This window comes from Peromyscus leucopus, chromosome X (assembly GCF_004664715.2).
Source record: "Peromyscus leucopus breed LL Stock chromosome X, UCI_PerLeu_2.1, whole genome shotgun sequence".
In the NCBI taxonomy this organism is placed as follows: domain Eukaryota; kingdom Metazoa; phylum Chordata; class Mammalia; order Rodentia; family Cricetidae; genus Peromyscus; species Peromyscus leucopus.
The window spans coordinates 23,082,666-23,089,588 of NC_051083.1; the positions used below are offsets into that span (position 1 = coordinate 23,082,666).

General features: G+C 40.0%; 1 pseudogene; it reads left to right on the plus strand.

Moving 5' to 3' along the window:
- Positions 1-3,713: 3,713 nt before the first annotated feature.
- Positions 3,714-6,923, plus strand: part of LOC114688293 — a 23,077-nt pseudogene continuing 19,867 nt past the window's right edge.

Here is a 6,923-nt window from a genome sequence, read left to right on the forward strand (position 1 = left end):
CAGTGGAACCAGGACCTGTCTGTCCTTGATGCATGAGCTGGCTTTTTGGAACTTAGGGCCTATGCTGAGACCCTTGGCTCAGGCTTGGTGTAGGGAGGAGGGTACTAGACCTGCCTCAACTGAATATATCAGGCTGGGCTGACTCCCATGGGAGACCTTGCCTGGAGGAGGTGAGAATGGGGGTGGATAGTGGAGGAAGGTGGGAGCTGGGAGGAGGGAGGTCAGGGGAATCTGTGGCTGATATGTAAAATTAAATTAATTATAAAATAAAAATATTTCAAAAATAAAAAAAGGGATAGTGAAGGGCATATCATCTGGGCTATCCCATTGTGAAGGATTAGGTTTTGCACAGTGTGCCTACTCTAGCATTGAAATTTGCTGATCCTTATGCCTTCATCACCACTAAGCCAAGGATAGCAGACAGCTCCAACTCCTGTTCAATAGGCCATTTTGGACAAATGTTTTAGTCAGCTATTCAAACAAACTCATGACACCTTTTTCTTAACTGTGTGAATATCCATATTTAGCACAGAATTTCTACTCAAGTGCCCATATGAATGAATACAGCTTGATCCAGTTTTATGTTCCTTCTGCCATTATCACACACTCTTAAAATTCATCACCACACATCTCACCCAGACTTAAATTTGAATGAATCTGCAAACTCATTAAGGTCTTTGTAGTGTAGCATATCTCTTCATGGACTACATTTTCTACAACCCTTCCAGGAGCCTGCTCTGCTTAAGTTTGGTTATAGGTCTAGAGGCAAAGAAATATTTTGGCTCTGAGGGAAATCAGTATTGTCTTGCCTGGCATTTTCTTCAGAGAAAGTCACTATTAGTTTAACAACAATGAAGAATTAATTTCTCAGTTAAGGAAGAGATGGCAATACTTCATGGGGTGAGGATGTGAGTACATCTTCTATTGAGGGTGGACAGACTGAGGTGAGATAAACCCTGAGAATCTGTGGGTTCAAAGTTCTCAGCTTCAATCCCATCCAAACACACATTCTCATCCTAAGTTACTGGATATCATTCTTGCCAGTTCATGCCCTTACTTTAATTGCTAAGACACTCCAGTTTGGGACTTGAGTTTTTTACTATAATTCAGTTAACCTTAGAATGAAGGCTTTAGTTTGATTTTCTTCAACTGGAGTTCTGTGGCTGCTAGAATGAAGTTTCTCGTCCAGGGTATACTTATGTACCTTTAAACTGTTTATGTCAACTGGGACTGTTCAGTTTTATCATTGAGTTCATTCTTTTCCTTTGTCAAGTTATCCAGAAATGCTAGGAGCAACTGGCCCGCATCATCATTTCCCTTATTTTTTTTCACAATTTTTATATGCAGAGTCACCAAACCGCTTGCCCCTCACAATTGGTGAACCAAGATAATCAAATGTATTTGTCTCTTTATGTTCACACCATGGACTTTTGGTTCCCTCTGAGCTTCCTTGAAATGTCAGTAACTTGAGAGGTTTCAGTAACTATAGGTTTTGACAATTGGAAAGCCTATTCCAGATACTCAAAAAATTTACCCTTATATTTCTGTTGCTCTAGAACCACTTCTAATACTAAGATGTTTATTGTCCAGGGTTCTCTAGAGGCTCTGTTCTTATAAAATATATCTTTATCTATATCTATATTTATGTATCAATCAATAAACCTGTCTATCTATCTATCTATGAAGGTGATTTATTATAATGGCTTACAGGCTGTTCTCCAAATAGTCCAAAAGTGACTGTCTACCAACAGAAGGTCAAAGAATCCAGCAATTGTTCAGTCAACAAGGCTGAGTATCATAGTTAGTCTTCAATATATGTTGGAATCATGAAGAGGTAAGTTCTTATACCAGTAAGGAACGGGCTTTATAGTGAGAATGAGAACAAGAAATAAAAGAAAACAAATTTGCTGCCATACGTTTTATATTGGCTGCCAGCACAATATGTGGTCCAGATTAAAGGTCAATCTTATCATCTTTAAAGATATGTACTAAAGGTGAATATTCCCACATGGAAGATCTGGACTACAAGTAGGTCTTTGCATTTCAGACGATATAATTAAGAAAAAAATCCCTCACATGTGTGCCAGTAATTTGAGTTTTAGTTAATTCCAGATGTTATCAAGTAGACAGCCAAGAATAGTTTTTGGCTATTTGATGCATCACTTATAAGAAATCAATTTTAAAGACTTCACTCTGACATTTATGGCTAAGATCAAAAACACTGAAGACACTTTATGCTGGAGAGGATGTGGAACTAGGGGAACTCTCCTCCACTGCTGGTGGGAATGCAAGCTTGTACAACCACTTTGGAAATCAATATGGCGCTTTCTTAGAAAATTGGGAATCAATCTCCCCCAAGACCCAGCTATACCACTCTTGGGCATATACCCAAGAAATGCTCAATCATACCACAAGAGCACTTGCTCAGCTATGTTCATATCAGCATTGTTTGTAATAGCCAAAACCTGGAAACAACCTAGATGCCCTTCAACTGAAGAATGGATAAATAAATTGTGGCACATATACACAATGGAATAATACTCAGCAGAGAAAAATAATGACATCATGAGGTTTGCAGGCCAATGGGTGGATCTAGAAAAACATCATCCTGAGTGAGGTAACCAGACTCAGAAAGACAAATATGGTATGTACTCACTCATAGGAAGATACTAGATGTGGAACAAGGATGACTGGACTGCTATTCACATCACCAGTGGGGCTACCTGGAAAACAGGACCCCAAGAAAGACACGAGGATTGCCCAATGATGGAGAAATGGCTGAGATCTACATAAACAACCTGGACATGAGTGGGAGCAATGAAGGGCGAGGGTCAAGGGAAAGAGAGCGGGAGATCCAGCTGGATCAAGAACAGAGAGGGAGAACAAGGAATAGGAAACCATGGTAAATGAAGACACACAAGAAAAGGAAGAAACAAAGTGCTAAAGAGGCCCACAGAAATCCACAAAGATACCCCACAAAAGACTGCTGGCAATGGCGAGAGACAGCCGGGACTGACCTACTCTGGTGAGGGGATGGCCAAACACTCTAATAGTTGTGCCAGAAACCCATCCAAGGACTGAGGAATCTGGATGCAGAGATCCATGGCTAGGCCCAGGTGGAGCACCGGGAGTCTAATTAGCAGAAAGAGGAGGGTTTATATGAGCAAGAATTGTTGAAACCAAGGTTGGATAAAGCACAGGGACAAATAGACAAACGAATGAAAACACATGAAATATGAACCAAAGGCTGAGGGGCCCAACTGGATCAGGCCTCTGAATAGGTGAGACAGTTGATTGGCTTGATCTGTTTGGGAGGCATCTAGGCAGTGGTACCAGGTCCTGGGCTCCTGCATGAGATAGCTGTTTGAAACCTGGGACTTATACAGGGACGCTTGGCTTAATCTGGGAGGAGGGGACTGGACCTGCCTGGACTGAGTCTATCAGGTCAATCTCAGTCCTCAGGGGAGGCTTGCTCTGGAGGAGGTAGGAATGAGAGATGGGCTGGGGGAAAGGGAGGGGCAGGAAGGGGGAGAACAAGGGAATCTGTGGCTGTTATGTAGAACTGAATAGTATTGTAAATAAAATAATAATAATAATAATAATAATAATAATAATAATAATAAAAGACTTCACTCTGACATTACATGGGTCCCCATTGGAAACCCATTTGTTGCCCAGGACCAACCACATAGCACTTGTAGTCATGGAAACATAAGAATGCATATAGTTACTTCTCTTAAGGTTGGCAGTCAGTAACACTTGAATTTCCTAGAAGAGAGATAAAAAGGTAAGAATTTAATATTTTCCAGGTTGTTTTCATTAATCACCTTCGCTATCTTAAGACATAAGATGCAAAGAAGGCCTCTGACATATTGATTAGGGTACTTTTGTACATGTTTTCCATTTCAATAAATCCTTCTGAACATCACAAGTGAGAGGAAAAACCAAGTGAATAATAATAATCTCCAGTGTTTGTACTTCCCATTTATCTGTGTACCTCACTTAAGTTTGTGAATGGGAATTAGCATCTCTGGTATTTCCCTATGTATAAAATGAGAATAACAATTTTCTGGGTATCATTCAAGGGTCACTATATCCTGTAGTGTTTAACATAGGTTCTAACTAAGTAAAGCATGTGCTGTGAATTCAAAAGTTTCTGAGAGCCCAACCATCAACAAGGCATTGTTCTGAGCAGAAACACGTGCCTAACAGGACTTCTTTTACTCAGGTGCTTCACCACTTCATGTGACTCCCTCTCTAATCAGCATTTTCTGTGAATTAGAAGAAGACTTGTGATATTGTCATCTTCCAAATGGATCACTTTGCCCCTAACACAAAAAGGTAAAAACATAACATATGTTACATGAAGCTTTCTACTTGTTTCTTTACAAAACACTTGTGTCTACTCTTGGGGGTTCAGACAAGGGCAGTACCACATCCTGCCAAGCTAGTTCATTTGGCACAAAATCATCTTCCCTCCTTTCATTTTTGCTTCAAAGCATACTGCTCCTGCAGTCACTGCCTCAGATCTCTCTTGGCAAGAAAGAGCTCATAGTGATACCCAAGCCACCACAATTGCAAACTGATCTTGTTGATGTAATTTCCCAAGCAGTAAGTCTACAACCTTCGCATTTTAAAAAGCACATGCCATAGGAGATTACGGAACAGTAAGTAGCTTGTTGGTAATGCTTTCTGGCAAGGAGATTCCATTTATAAGACCCTTAGTAAAAGGTGAAAGATTTATACCATCTGAAGAGAAACAGGGAGTCCAGTTGAAGAGAGAGATGAGGGATTATATGAGCAAGGGTGTGTGTGTGTCAATATCATAATGGGGAAATCTACAGATACAACTGAACCAAGCTCCTGGAAACTCATGAACTTTCGTCTGCCAGCTCTGGAGCCTGCATGGGACAGACTAGGCCCTCTGCATACAGGAGACAGTTGTGTAGCTTGGTTTGTCTGAGGGGCCCTGACAGTGGAATCAGGATCCCTGGTGCCTGAGTGGCTTTTTGGAGCCATTATTTATGGTGGGATGTCTTGTTCAGCCTTGATGCAGTGGGGAGTGGCTTTTTACTGCCTCAACTGAGTGTACAGGCTTTGTTGACACCCACGGGAGGCCTTACACTTTTGGAGGAGGGGATGAAGGGTGGGTTGGGTGGGGAAGGCTTAGGGGGAGCAGGAGAAAGGATGAGAGGGAGATCTGTGGTTGGTATGTAAAATGAATTTTAAAAAATTTCTTTAATAAAATACACAAAAAACCACCTTAACCTTTCTGCATGTGCAATGGCAATAACGTATGCACATGCTGGAATCACTGAAGGACTTTGCTTCCTTCTTTTGTTGAATAACTCTTCAGGACCACTCATCATGATTTTCTCATTTTCCTTATTGTCACACTCAAAGATCTGAGTTTAGAGAAGATGCAAATAAGTTCCTTCATGGTGTTAATGTGAAGTGTAAGTTTTGTGTCAAAGATGACATTGGCTCAACCAAAATACCTCAGGATACTTTATATGTTGCACCCAAATGAAGCCAATATTCTCAAGGTGCAATACTGATATATTAGCAGATACAAAAATTTGCATATCCATGATTCCTCATCTTTATACATACATATTATGTTTTGTGGTTATGGGAAATGAACTCAGCACCTCACACATACTGGATAATCAGTAATCTACCAAAAGCTATATCTACATCCAGTTAAACATAGAAGTTAAAGTTTGTGTTCATGCTGGTTTTAATTACAAAATATTACACATACCTTTCTATAGAATTGAATACCATTTAGGAAAATATGTAAAGAATTATGACAGTATCTATTCTAACACCCTTGATCTGCTTAGCATTCCTTTTTTGTTCATCTTTTTATGTTCATATATCTTTGGATATTGAACGAAGTCAGGTATAACAATCAGAGGTAAAGGCAGACAAACCTCTTTGATTTCAAGGCCAGCCTGGCATACAGAGTGAGTTCCAAAACAGCCAAACCGTTACACAGAAAAACCCTGTCTCAAAAATAAATAATAAATAATAAATATGAATAAATAATTAAGTCAGGTATGCTTTGGTTTGACATAAATGGGCATACATCTGTATCATTTTCCTTTTTGCTTCTTTCTTCTCAAGGGTTATACACATTAAAATGCTTGTGTAAGGATCATGCAACAACCCACTACAATAATGAGCATTCTTCTCCCAGAACATTCATTAAAGTTATTTGCAATTCTTCTGTCATGCAAAGAGAGATGCAGTTAGAAATTACCTTAAATGACCTCCTGAAAACTATTATTTCACCTTTAACTCCAAGTATTGAAATTCCAATTCAACAAACAGGAATATAGCAGCACTTGAAGGATAATTGTGAATTATTGTCCAAAACATCTACAATGGGGACTCCTGCCACAGTCATAGATTTAAAGGCTTCTTATACATAAGTACAAAATTGAGACAGCAAGGGCAAGGGGTGAGTATCTAGTACTCTGTAACCATGATTTCATTTCACTCTGTTTATCACTCTGCATTTGTGTTTCTGGATTTATTCTAATTTTTTTCAATCTTATCTTACAGATTTGCACAGGTGAAGGAATGGATCTTCAGACTGACTGGCTTCCTTTGCAGCCTCTTGTCGTTGGGGTTTGGAATAATCCTCCAAAGCAGCCGATACTGGCGCCTCTGGAATTCGATGACGAAGTTGTTCAGCTTGTGTACATTGGACTATGGGAAGCTTATTACCATCGGGAGTTTCACATCTCTGGTTCTGTGACCAGGATTCTGGTGCACAGCCCTGTCAACTCGACCTGGACCATTTCACCTGAATTTAGATGTGCACAGATCCTGATCTTACTGGCTATGTTTATAAAACCCGTGGTGGTGATTTTTAGCTCAGCGGCTATTAGGGTTAGCATTATCAGAGCCTCAGT